This window comes from Pinus tabuliformis, chromosome 8 (genome assembly GCF_031772625.1).
Source record: "Pinus tabuliformis cultivar Carrire ecotype Pingquan chromosome 8, CPIR1, whole genome shotgun sequence".
Classification (NCBI taxonomy): Eukaryota; Viridiplantae; Streptophyta; class Pinopsida; order Pinales; family Pinaceae; genus Pinus; species Pinus tabuliformis.
The window spans coordinates 2,039,341,921-2,039,356,627 of NC_142294.1; the positions used below are offsets into that span (position 1 = coordinate 2,039,341,921).

General features: G+C 46.4%; 1 pseudogene; it reads left to right on the plus strand.

The window, feature by feature from the left end:
• Positions 1 to 326: 326 nt before the first annotated feature.
• LOC149244632 (18S ribosomal RNA) lies at positions 327 to 2,064 on the plus strand (annotated as a pseudogene).
• Positions 2,065 to 14,707: the final 12,643 nt, after the last annotated feature.

Below are 14,707 nucleotides of genomic sequence, written 5' to 3' on the forward strand. Positions count from 1 at the left end.
AGATTTATGACTGATCATTATATATGTCATTTCATACTTGACCAGAGAGATGTGAGTGAGAGAAGGTCCGGATGGAAGAAGTTCACAATTCGATCTCTCAAAATAGCATAATGACATATATAATATATGCATGATCTGCTAAAGCGTAATTACCTATCTCATTCAGGCAGGGAGATCGTCATGAATTCAATCAGGACCGTAATGACATATATAATATATGAATATGAAGGCTGCCGGCATTCGAAAGGCCCTATATTATTTAGGGGTCGCTCACTCATTCATATGGGTGAGGGGCATTTGATGCTCAAAATAGATCATACTCAAAAAAAGAGTTTGATCCTGGCTCAGAACGAACGCTAGCTATATGCTTAACACATGCAAGTCGAACGTGGCTTGCTTCCCCATCCATCCACGTGGGGGCAGAAGGGCAAGATGAATGGCCCCCTCCTAGCACGTGCTCACTCACTCAAATGATATGCGAGTGGTGCGCTGGGCGTGGGGCACAGCAAGCAAAGTGGCGAACAGGTGCGTAACGCGTGGGAATCTGCCGAATAGTTCACTCCAAATCCTGAATGATTCATAAAGCAAGCTAATTCGCGTTGTTCGATGAGCCCACGTAGTATCAGGTAGTTGGTTAGGTAAAGGCTGACCAAGCCAATGATGCTTAGCTAGTCTTTTCGGATGATCAGCCACACTGGGACTGAGACACGGCCCAGACTCCCTCGGGGGGCAGCAGTGGGGAATATTGGACAATGGGCTCACGCCCGATCCAGCAATATCGCGTGGGTGAAGAAGGGCACTGTCGCTTGTCAAGCTCTTTCGTCGAGTTTCGATCATGACAGGACTCGAGGAAGAAGCCCCGGCTAACTCCGTGCCAGCAGCCGCGGTAATACGGGGGGGGCAAGTGTTATTCGGAATGACTGGGCATAAAGGGCACGTAGGCAGTGAAAAGGGTGGAAAGTGAAAGTCCCCAAAACACTGGCGGGGTGCTTTCTTGACCATTTCACTTGAGTGAGATAGGGGAGAGTGGAATTTCGTGTGGAGGGATCAAATCCTAAGATATACGAAGGAACGCCAACCGCGAAGGCAGCTCTCTGGGTCCCCACTGACGCTGGGGTGCGAAAGCATGGGGAGCAAACAGGATCAGATACCCTGGTAGTCCATGCCGTAAGCGATGAGTGTTCGTCCTTGGTCTGCCTGCCTACTAGGTAGGATTAGGATCAGGGGCCCAGCTAACGCGTGAAACACTCCGCCTGGGGAGTACGGTCGCAAGACTGAAACTCAAAGGAATTGACGGGGGCCTGCACAAGCGGTGGAGCATGTGGTTTAATTCGATACAACGCACAGAACCTTACCAGCCCTTGACATATGAACAAGTGTGCATGTCCTTAACGGGATGGTGCGAAAATTCATACAGGTGTTGCATGGCTGTCATCAGCTCGTGTCGTGAGATGCTTGGTTAAGTCCTATAACGAACGAAACCCTCATTTTTTGTTGCTGAGACATGCGCTAACGGATCAATGTCATCACCCCTTCTCAAGGGCGAGGGTGAGTAAGCGAACTCTCGGAGGCAAGCGCCTCTTTTTGATTGATGACACTCCTATGAAGGCAGGTGCGTGCTGCACTCACAAGAGACTGCCAGTGATATGCTGGAGGAAGGTGGGGATGACGTCAAGTCCGCATGGCCCTTATGGGCTGGGCCACACACGTGCTACAATGGCAATGACAATGGGAAGCAAGGCCGTAAGGCGGAGCGAATCCGGAAAGATTGCCTCAGTTCGGATTGTTCTCTGCAACTCGAGAACATGAAGTTGGAATCGCTAGTAATCGCGGATCAGCATGCCGCGGTGAATATGTACCCGGGCCCTGTACACACCGCCCGTCACACCCTGGGAGTTGATTTTGCCCGAAGCATCAGACCAATGATCACCCTATCTATATATGTTCCACTAGTGTGGCCCACTATGGTTGGGGTGGTCTTATTGGCGCATACCACGGTGGGGTCTTCGACTGGGGTGAAGTCGTAACAAGGTAGCCGTAGGGGAACCTGCGGCTGGATCGAATCCCTCTCCTCTCCCTCTCCTTAACAGTCGAGCACCTAAAGGTCCTCTCCTTAACAGTCGAGCCTGCTTACGCATCCTTATGGTCGAGCACCTAAAGGTCCTGGACAGTCGAGTGTGCTAACGCACCCTCACCATATGAATAGTGAGTGACTCCGTCGATGGCGGCCCGGGGGTCGAGAGTTCGGCAGGCTCACCCTCACCATATGAATAGTGAGTGACTTCGTCCCTCTCCTTGACAGTCGAGCCCCTCTCCTTAACGGTCGAGCATGCTTCCGCATCCTGTCGGTCCTCACCATATGAATAGTGAGCCGATGGCGGCCTACTGTCAAGAGTTCGTCCCTCACCCTACCGGGCCTCTCCTCGACCTCGTAACCTCGGCCGAGTCCCTACGGGCCTTTTAGTCGAGCCGATGGCGGCCTTATAGTCGAGAGTTCGGCAGGCTCACCCTACCGGGCCTTTGGTCGAGTAATCCTTCGTCTTCCTTGAATGCAAGCTTGCCTGTTCAGTGAGTGTTGAACCTCTGGATATGGATAAACTGGGTCCTATATAATATGCTTTGACTAGATCAATTGGAACTGGAACAACTGCAACTAGCTGCTGTTGTCTTCGCCTCCACTGCTGCTGAAATAGAATATAATAGTCTTTGTCTCTGCTGCCTTTTCCGCTACTGGTGCTCCTGGTTGTGCCTTCCCTGCTGCTGAAACTACTATTGGTAGGGGTTTATGTTGGTTGAGTAGGGCTGATGGGCTTATCCGTTTTACTGGACTGATTGGTTTATCAGTGTACCTAAGCTTACCCGTGTTCATTCCTTGCTTCGCTATCGATCTGGGCTTACCTGTAAATCCGTCCAATATCATATAATAGGCTGATCTGCGTGCCTTTTCTAGTATTCTCCGCGAGTACCCTTTACGGTCTAAAACTCTATCTGTCCGTCCCCGAGATCAGTGTACCTCGCCCTACAGAAGGCTTTTCGGCGTGGCGTCTGGCGCACGTGCTGCCTAGCAGACATGCTCGTAAGTAAGAGAAGGCCGTTAGAGAGAGAAGGCTCGTAAGTAAGAGAAAGGCTTATACAATGCCATTGATTAGGTGCCATTTATGAGGTTCCAGCAATTACAATTCCAACAATTATTCTTAGGGCATCCCCCCATCTAAAATGCCATGCCCCTCAAGATGAGTATATAAGGTCTTGGGCTTCCCTCGTCTTAGGTAAGAGGGGCTAATACATACATCGACTTACCTGGTCAATGAATCTAGCTTGGTAGGGTTACTATGTCTATCTTGGTAGGTTTGGTAGGTTTGGTGGGCTATCTTGACATCTCGAACTACCACCTTGACATCTCGGACTACCTTGACATAGAGAATATAACATCAGAATATGGTGGTTGGGGCTTCGCGTGCTATACCAACAACTACCTCAGGTGCGAGGTACTACATACATTGCCAACGTTACCACACCTTGCTATTGACCGCGAAGGAAAGCCCGGCAGTAAAAGAAATCTATCCAGTCCAGGTCAAGATGTGATAACGAGGAGAATAGCCCTTGAATTGTAATGCACCTTCCCAAACAACTAAATAAATATAGGCCAGGAGAATGCCCTTTAGGTTAGGATTCATTGTGTACGATTTGAGGGGACAGGAATCCAAGTTGACCCTAAAAAGAAGGATAGAGAGAATGCTCTATTAAGGCCCTAAACAGTGAAAGAAAGGCCCCTGTTTGCCCTTTTCTATAGAGTTGCCTCACCATTCTATATTGAGTCAAGGCCCATTCTACATTCTATAGGGGTCTAGTCCTTCCCGTTTCTGCAGGGCCCATTCTGCATCTGTCTACATTCCGCTGGTTCCCATTCCCTAACCACCCACATATTCTTATTTAAGGGGAGTGATCACTCAAGTGCTGTCCCTTCTTGAGCGAAGTCATACCACTTGTGTGGATAAGCCAGCCCACTAGTAAGATCCGGAGGTTATGGAATGATGGAAAGGAGAAGCTTAATAATTAATAAGGTGCGATCCGTCAAGTTTCTATTACCTAATTTCATAGTGGCCTGTTGCCAATCCTATAGAAAAGGGGAAGGTTTCTAGGTAGATGGGTTACATTAAAACAAAACAAACTTTGAGTCGGGTAAAGAGAGCTTCGAGGGAGGGGGGGGTAGGATGCAGATCGGAAGGACACAACCCCGGGATCAAACAGCGACTATCGTATAGAGATTGATTCTATTTGTAGGGATTCCATTCGTAGGGATATCCCATTAAAGGAGTTGAGGGGAAGAAAGAAAAGCAGTAGGCAAGCAAAGGAAGGGAGGAGCGAGCCATTGAACAAGCCCAACCAAGCCAAGCCCACCAGCGCCTTGTCAAATATAGATTCTTTTCCTCTCTTTTGCGGTAGGCCGGCCGGCCATCAGTTGGTATTGAGCCATCGTGTACCGGTAAAGGCCATCCCGGTAAGAAGAAGTGGGCCATCCCAGACATACGGGAGAAGGCAATGTGCGGTGATGATCTAGTTTGCCTATATATTCGGCCTGCCTGCATGACTAGCAGGAAATAGATTGATTCTCTGAGGACCGGTAGGGGCTCGACTGTTAAGGAGAGGAAACATCGGGGCACTAAAAGTAGATTTTCTTCTTACTGAAGATTGGTACGAAGTCGCTTGTCCGCATCCCACACCAACCAAATAAGTAATATACGTAAGCACGCTCGACCAAAGCTACCTCTACCTCTAGGTAGGCAGGTAAGGTTGCTTGCTTGTAGGTTAGCTTCGGTACTGAAAGGGTAAGCTGCTCAGGCGAGCAAGGATGGTAAGGGAATGGTAAGATAAGGGCAAAGCCGCTTGTCCGCATCTTGAAAGGTTCTATCTTTCTAGGTAAGGCGCTACCTAACTCACCTACCTGGCTGGATCTTTTTCTCCTAGCCCAGCCAGAAGGGAAAGAGCATTAGATTCTGATTCTAAGGAATGAAAGTATGGTATCTAAACAAACAGACACCAGTGCAACTTAGATAATGTAAATGGAATTTCTAGCTAGTTTCCTAGCTAGAAAATTCACATTATATATGAGTCACTGGTTTCACTTTGTTGATCTCTTTTCCAGCCTGAGATTGTATCAGGTCTGGTTCCTTACTTATCTTCCTATTGGTTTACTTCTGGTTTTGCACTCTTACCAGAGGAACAAAATCTACCTACACGCACTCTTACCTGACATGGGAATAAGGTTATTGGGCCAGAACTCTACTCTCGCCTACCCCATTGTGTGAAACATAAAGCAGTAGAACCCGAACCATGCTGTTTGAACTGTACCTCGTCCCCCCCATGCATGCTGTGGGGGAACTGAACCTCATGCATGGTGTGGGAAACACCAATTAGTAGAACCCACTGGACAAGCGGTGTGGGACTGATTATATATAGATCTCTTATGGTAAGGTAAGCTAAGGCAAGCAGCTACCGTTTCACCAATGGATCTCAAAGTTTCAGTTCTCATTTGGGATAAAGAGCTAGCAGCTAGAGACCGAGTTGACCCAGTATAATAAACACCGTCTTTTCGACAGCCCCCGCCCTGACTTGCCATACGCCCACTTTCCGTACTGAATTTCCCATAATAGAACGCCGCGCCGTTCATTATTTCTATATGTAATTACGCCACTACTTTGGGGTTTTCAAAGCTTAGCGATCGAATGAAAGCGATCGGATATGGAATGACTCGTTATTACATATATAACGGCATCCCGCGTCGAAGGTTAGTAAGGCCGCTTTCTTCCTTGCCTTGCCGGTCGGATGTAAGTCACCTACTTGCCTAGTGCCTATAGATATAAGAGCCACACTAGGAGATGAGGGGTTACCAAGTTCTGCAACAGATGCCTCCCGCTGACTGAAGGCGATCTCATTGACCCAAAGGCAACTGATGAGGATTCTGGAAATAGGCCAAATGACCCATCTGCCAAGAGAGAGAGGCGTACCCAACAACTACTGACACATCTTACAGGAGAGGCATTGATTCGAGTTGACTTGATTCACTTTCTTCATGCTCCCGAGAGAGGCGTTACAACTGGCCCATCACACGTACCCATCATTCACAAACAGATACGTACCCATCTTTCAATATCTAACTCCCAATACGATTCATTCTCACGTACCCATCATTCCCCCAGCTTTAAGGAACCAATCCTCAATCCCCATTACGCCCGCATCCCCCATTCCTTCATTACCTCATTCCTTCATTACCTCATTCCCGCACGCTTTCAGTTCAATCCGCATCCAAGCATACCCCTCCGTTTCATCCGCATTCAGCATTCAGGTCACCTTCTATTATGGTGAAAGGCTGCTTTCCTGGATGGATTAGGCTCAGAGTGTGTGGAAGTATGAATAGTGCTCCAGTGTTTTTCATGATGTGCCCCCTACTCTTCTTATTTGTAGTGCTATCCATCTAAGCCACCAGCCTTAGCCATTGATTCTACTAAAGTCGATTCTGTTGATCGAGACCGAGATGCTGTTCCAAGTCCATTACCTTATCCTCCAGCAGCACCAGCCTAGCTAGCAGCATAGGTAGAGATACCAACAGAGACAGGAGCAAGGGTGGACCAATTCATCCAATTCCAGTTGATACCTACTACGTACCGCTTAATATGGTGGCCATTTTATTATGGATGTATGTAATGTTTTAGATTGAGTTACTGTTTCAGAAGCAAAGGAAGTCTCTGAGCCAGTTCATGGACCAGCAATCCAGCACCAGAGCATAATACATATAAGCATAGGCGGCAGAACCAAAGGTACCAGGAGTAGATACAAGGGCGCCTAAGGCACTAGTAGCAGGAGAAAAGTAGCAGGAAAACTGGGTTAGCTTATTCCGTTAATTAAGCCGTGGGCTCAGCACTTGTTCCAGGAGCAGTTTCTCCGGTTGGTCCAGGTTCAGCAGTCGATTTTTACTTTGATTACAATCTTGACTCAGTAGATTCTGTAGAGTAAGTACCCGGCTACTAGGTTTATTTCCATATATTCTCACATCATATAGAAGCAGATCCAGGCGCAGTTACAGGTATTGAAGCACCACTAGCAAAGACAGGAGCAGGAGCACCAGTAGCAAAGAGAGCAGCTTCCAAACCAATTGTTGTTGACCCATAACCTATTGCCCCTGCACAAATACCGGCAGATTGAAATCGAAAGCGAGTAGAGATTAAGCGTTACACAAGATATTGGGAAGCGACCATCTGGAGCTAGTGTATTTCCAGCATGTAGCTGTCCAAGGATGGAATGAAATGAAGCAAGCAGTAGGTAAGGACGATACGGTTTTGAACATTTGCTTAAGCTTCCTTGTTCAGTCTTTATTCACTTGAGTGCGAACATTTGTGAGCATAGTGTAAGGCATAAGATAAGGTAAGACCTGGTTGCACCCACCTACGACACTAGTCGCCAGATAGAGGGACCCTTTACAAAGGCTTAATGGATTGAGGAAAAAGCCTTACTTAATGGATATTTAGTTGCTTCACAGGTTTTGAGTGATCACGTAGACTTTCACCAATCCTCATTTGAAGGGATGACGTTGACCTTTCTGTCACCAACATGTTTCATAGTCGAGGTGAGGAATATCTCTTTCTGAATTATTAATGAACTGACTTCGTGATAATCTATACCGAGTAGATTAGGTTGGAAGAACCCGTAAGGCAGAGGACCTTAGGGCGAGACCAAGTAGGGCGGACTACTCTGGTAAGGAAGACTCTAAGGCAGACATTTAGGTGAGGGAGGGCAGGACCTTTGAAGACAGACTTAGGTCAGGCAGGCTCTGATCAGGTTAGGTTAAGGTAAGGTAAGCTTAGGCGAGAGATATATTCGAGTGGGGACACCGGAACATAATAGAGAATATTGTCATGAACAGCTAGTATTGGCCTAACTGCTTTCGTCAAAGGTGAGTAGCTGGTACCGACCTAACAGTTTTCGTTCAAGGTGAGTAGCCGTAAGTGTAAGAAGAGTGTAAGAAGGTAAAGACTCAATCACCTATTCTTTGTCAAACCTACCTTCCCTTCATAAGGTAAGAAGGTAAAGATCCATTTGTTACCCTGCCCTACTTTTTGTCATAAGCGTACGTAATAGAAGAACCCGCGGTAACCTCAATGGCTGCTGGTTAACTGGTCAGTTGCTGCTATAATAGCTATAAGAAGACATGGTCAGATGAGTATTGTTACTGTACGTATCTATTTTGATTGGTAGGGGTTGCGTGATGAGACATCGGGATAAGAGAACTTTCCCTTTGTGATAAAGCCGCTTGATAAGATAGCTTTGGGATACAGGTTCGTGAGAATAAAATAGCTTCGGGTCAGATAAATTGGTTGGGGTAAAGTAACACCTACTTTCTGATTGACTGAAGAGCGCATCCCCAGAGTAGGCATTCTCAAAAGGAGGAAGGTAGGGAAAGTTAGTTCTTAAATAATCCAGCGTTTGCATGCGCGCACCAACCCACCCACATTGAGAAAATATGGGTATTCTACCCCACTCACTTCCATTCATTGTAGCATCTGAAGTTAATAGCACTAATGTTCTCAGTGCTTACCCCTTTGAAATCTCTGATCTTAAGACATTCCAAAGGAGGAATTTCGCTTCGCCCCTTAGCGAGCTGTCCAACTAGCATTATTCGAGTAAGTGAAAACAGTCAGTGCTTCCAATCAGGGTGGTGGGAGGTGTAATTAAGGAAGCACTGTAACCTTCCCTGCTGGGGTTGTGAAAAGAGGTAAGGAGTCAAGGCAGCGGTACAGCGAATAATAAGGTCTTTCAAGCCGAAAGAACATATCTAAAGCAATATACACAGTTGAGGTTGTCAAGAAGATCCCAATATGAAAAGGCATAAAGTAGAGGGCTGGCACCAGGTTTGGTAGGTCCGTCGAAACCTAAAAACCTCCCAAATGCATGCATGTAGATAAAGAAAACACCTTTTTTTGAGGGGCCCCGAACTCGCTTTTTAGATAAAAAAATAGCCTCGTCCCAGCAAGTTCTGAATGCTAAGTAATTCAATCATTTGCCCGACCTAAAAAGAAGTATCTAAAGGTCCCGGAGGGGCTTGCGCTTCTGAGGGCAAGGAGAAGTACGAGTTACTAAGTGTGTGCACCCACCAGGTAGGGGACAAGGGTTGAAACGGTTTACCTCGGTAAGTCATTACGTTTCTAAAACATAGGAAGCACGCATCACTAATTGACACACTTCCTTCTCCTCGTAGTAAAGACCCCCAAAAAGACTTATACATCTTCATTTCCATCAATGCAAAACTAAAAGAACAGTGAGTATTGAATAGGCCGGCCAGATGGATTTGTTGCTTAACAGAAAGGAGCATGCACTTTATTACTTTCACCAGCACTAGTTGAAGCAGATCGACCAAAGCAGAACTCAGACACTAGCAGCCCCAGATCGGCATTATAGGACAAGACATTCTCATCTATTCCCACCCAACACTTTCCCAAAGAAAATGGAATGGAGGTTTTCTGGTTGCCTTTTGCCTATCACCAGAAGCCTAAACAAGTCCAACAGATGCCTTTAGACGGAAGCCAGTCGATATCAGACATGCTTGACTTACGTTGATTCAGCGTTGAGCTGAGAGAGTCCAATCGATGTTGAATGATTAGGATTCGCGGTTTAGTTATGCCAACCGGGATTAGTCTTCAGCCAGTCAGTGCTAGCTGATCAGGGCAGCTCTAGTCAGTCATTGCTGTTATTAACTCTTCTCAGTGCCAGAAATAAGTCTATTCTTGGGAAGCTCTACTCAGTCAGTGCAACTCTCTTTTCATTGTTACAAGGTCATTGCCTCAAGGCGTCGATCATAGTTGAAAGCCAGTACCGATAAGGAGGTGTCATTTACTAGAGCTGCCAATCATAGCCAGTCTCATAGCTGCAGTGCAAGCACCTGACATAGCCAACAGAGCAATAGATCATAGCCGATTGCCAATCATAGCCAGTCTCATAGCCAGGAGGTCATAGCCAGAAGGTCTAGGACCATGTTTACATTAAGCCCAGTGTTTCCTAACTGCCGATTTAAAAGAACATGACATGACATGGCAAGGCACAGGTCCACCCATGTTACCAACAGCCGTGAACCAATAGCCCCACCCAACGGCGCACAGTGAAAGAAACGAAAGTCCACAGTTACCATCACACCTGCAGTTCACCGAAAGCCCACCAGTGGAGCCCGCTGATCGATTGCTGCTTGCCCGTTTAGATATTGCTTACTTACGCTAAACAAACCTAGGGAGGTGATTGAAACTGATAGGACCATGTTCCCAACATCGCACAGTTAGTCTGGAAAGACCAGTTAGTCTAGAAAAACCAGTTCACCCGTCCACGCACACACCCATCCCAGAGTGACACTGTTTTACCGAAAGCAGACCTACAAAAACCATATCGCCAAGTAAGTTAGTTCTACACGAACCATACCACCATAACGAATATACAACGAGTTTTGTTATATACGTTGATTCACAATTTGAGGATCATACGCAAAATAAGGGGGAGGGGCCCTCGCCTTATGAAAAACGAGCGATCAATCCCTCACCATATGAATAGTGAGTGACTCTGTCCCTCACCCATATGATGAGTGAGCGTTAAAACGATGGCAGCCTGGATAGTCGAGTGTGCTTACGCACCCCCACCATATGAATAGTGAGTGACTCCGTCCCTCACCCATATGATGAGTGAGCGTTAAAACCCTCCCCATATGAATAGTGAGTGACTCCGTCCATGGAATCGCGCCTATCAGCCAACCTGGATCGAGCGCATCGACAACAGCAGGCATTGACAACTGACTAGCAGCAGAGTACCGGCATACAGTAAATCAACACCTGGAAATAATCATAGGTAAACGATCTGGTTATAGTTGAGTAAAGAGTTCAATTATGTATGACTGGCGGCTGTATGACAAGGACCCTCTGACAATGTGGATGAGACACTGGCTAGGGCTAGTGGGTAATGTCATAAAGATGAATTGATACAACTACAATACTATGGGGGAAGTATAGTTCATGCCACTATAGCGGACCTGCGTGAAATGGGTTCTACACCTATTCCCTCTACCTGGCGGCTCTATATCCTCCTTACCATTAGATAGAGCAGCATCCATCTCGCTCAACCTCAAAGCAAATGATTCGATCCCGCCAACCATATAGAAATGAAATGAAATGACATTCTTCGGTAATAAAAACCTCTCCCATTGGTCAAGCCTGCTTACGCATCCTCACTTTCTAAGTTCAGCTGGGAGGTTCAAATTGATAAAAAAGATCGTTTCCAAAGAGCCAAAATGTCAATCTGAGTGTTTTCTCACGTGTGGGTGCTCCCCTTCCTTCTCCATCGCCAGCCCACCATAAACCTATCCAGTAGAATCCCACCCGCCTGCCATATCTTTCTTTGACCAGGTTGTTTCGTGTGATCCCCTTCCTCGCAGTGTTGGCGACGTGTGACCAGTAAGTTTCACGAGATGGATGCAATGGACGTGTGGTAGGACGGGGGGTGTGTAACGATGGGAGAAATGGGTGATATAGATTGTGTGACCGATCTAGCAATTAGGACACGAAAGCAACTATAATTGATTTGAGCAAGTAAGCATCAAGCTCTGGGTGTAACATATATAAGAAAAAAGTATCAATCAAAGCACGGCGGCGTCCCGTGTGGGCGTTCCCTAGTTTTCCGTCCCGTGCACATAATCGATTCGTCAAGCCTAACGTGCAAACTGTTATATCAAAACTATCCTCTAGCAAAACGTCTAGCCATGCCATGGTCCTTATCTTGGTTCATCAAGCAGATGACTTAGTTGTAGTTTCCCTCTAGCCATTGTCTCACCAAACGTTATAGCAGCATCACGTTTTCGACCAGCTTCGTCGGGTTGTTATTTTGTCAAGCCCGCAAAGAGGAAGCAGCGAACCGCTGAACCAAAAAGCAAATGATTTCATTTCGCCTCTCTCTAATCAATAGGGAAATTTCATGAAAGGGTATAATTCCTCTCCCTTTGGTCGAGCCCCCTACCGGGTCCTCAATAATCAATAACCGGGAGTGGGACCGCCTATCTTGAAATATGTGGACTCTAAATCAACCACTATCCGAGCAAGCATCACCCACACCCACCTCCCTGACTGGCATGACCCAACTAGCATGAATGCCACTATGTGTCTGGCGCATTATCCTAAACAGGTGCATCATATATAACGAGCTGTAGTCAAATGCTCTTGGCGTGAAATCGCTCTGACTCAATAACAGGATCATTCGTCCCTGTTTTGGGTTATGGGAAAGTTCTCCTCTTGGCCATTGAAGAAGGTCATTCCCAGGAGTCATAGTCCTTTCAAATTACCAGTTGTCACTGCTGATAGTTTTTAGTCATAGTACCAAGTTATAGTCCCCTTCTCATAGTCCATAGTCAAAGCCACTGGTCGTTTACTAGAGTTAGGTCATTGTCACAAGCTCAAGTTATAGACAAGCATTGACAATTGATCATACACAGCTGGTCATAGTACATCATTCCCAAATGGTCACTTACAGTGGTCGCCGAGTGGAAGGCCAAGTGGATGTCGAAGAAGTCCAAGTATAAGTCCAAGTGGATTGCTTGCTTTTATATACTGTTACCCCGTTGGGACTAGGTAAGCCGAGGTATTCTTCGAGATGGGTGCTCCCCCCTACCAAATAAGGCGGACAAAGCCCGCATGAAGCCTTCAGGTCAGTGCCGATAGCCGTCAATACTGGTTTCGATGCAGGTATAACACCCAGCCTGCCTTGTTCCGCCTCGTCCCGCTCTGTGCCAACTAGGCTTTCAGTCGTCAATCAATATCACATAACAACTTGAACACCCTGGTGTCTACTTGGGAAACATATTGATATCTCGTATGATAACAACTTGGGAAACATCATCTCTCCTCTCGTGTATGGTGGAAACTTGGAATGGGTGTGATGTAGAAGGGGTATGGTTGTTTAACGGAGTATTGCGTGATGGGATACTTTTCTCATGATCTGGCGGTAACATGGCTCAATGGATATGCTCGTATGGAAACACCTAGTCTTAATCTCTCCTGTCTGGTAGCAACTTGGAATGTTTTCTTTCGGGGAATGACTAAACCTCCCCTCCCTGAATGGCACTACCTCCTGACCTGATGAATCACTACCTGTCTGCCTGCCCTGAGAAATGTCAAACCTAGCTCCTTTTCCTGAATGGCTCTAGTCCCGCCCCCTCCATCCTCCTTTAAGTATGATCCACTATTGTCGAAGTTGTTGTATTTGTTGGACTTGGCAAAAGGCAAAGGTGAAAGGGTTCTGGCTAAAGGCTGCTTCCTGGTGACTGGCTAGAGGTTTATTGATTCGAGGTCAAAGGCAAAAGGTTCAAGGTTGAAGACTTCTGTTGAAAGTTGAAAGGTTCAAGGCTAAAGGTTCAAGGTAAGGTTGCAAGGTAAGGTTCAAGGTGTGATAGAGGCCCTGGGTGAAAGGTGAATCAGCGCTCGGTGGTTGATCGGTTGGCTCCTAATGTCTTAATTACTGTCAAAAGTATAATAAAGTGAAACCACTCGGTAAACTGAATCTCCCACTAGATTATAAACCGACTTTGGAACTCAATGAGCGCATAATGAGCACCAATCATTTTGTAGATAATAATCATATGGTCGCTTTCAGTCACGAAATCCACCGGCTCAGGCTCTGTATCTGATAATGACTCCCCTATTCATTATAATTGTGCAGACGGTGGATCTCTTACCTTACTCTTACATCTATATGGCTACCCGCTATCTGAGGATATAGAGGGAACGAACAGGGCGGTGCCCCACCAGCAGACCCAACAAACAAATCCAAGGACGCCTAGAAAAATTATACTTTTACCCGCGAATCATTTCATTTACCAGAGCAGAGGCTCCGCTCCTCAATTTGAGCTCTACCCTAGGTAGGGGCTTAGAATACTCTGTATACTGGTTGCTATAGGCGCAAGTCGTTCGTTGGCGGAACAACACACCACTATACATGCATAAGCACCAGGGTTAGTGAGCCATGTAATCATCGTTATTACATACGTAATAATACTTTCACTCGCGGGAAACCGTATCCAAGCAAGCTTACTGGAACGATTACCTCTCCCCGAAGAGCACTTTATCCAAAATAAGGGAAAGCAAGCCTTCAAGCCTTGATAAACTGAGAGGGTCGCTATCCTTTCATCTATAAGGAAGGGGAAGGACGGGATGATCCAACCTTAATATTACTCTAGTACTCTCCAACACATATCATATCACCTTCACATGGTACCCACCTGAAAGAACTAGACCTTCTACGATGGCGGCCTTTAGTCGAGAGTTCGGCAAGCTCACGATGGCGGCTTTTTAGTCGAGCGTGCTATCGCACCCTAGAACACTTATTTAATGAATCTTAGCGAGGTACCAAACTATAGAACCCCCGGCATGGGAGGGATGACATGGCATTATACAACCTTCTTACCCTTAGACCTTACTTGAAGTGTTTACTTATTACCTGCCCACCTAGACTATATCACTTGGATTAATTAAGCGCAATTAAGCGCTTAGTAGTGACTGCACTAGACTTAGATTATCGGGCCGGCCGGGCTTAACCCCCAGCAGATACTTTTCATTAATGAAGACTGCATTGATAGCAGGACCTTTAGATCCTTACTTGCCCTAAACTTATGTTTACCTACTCTATCCGC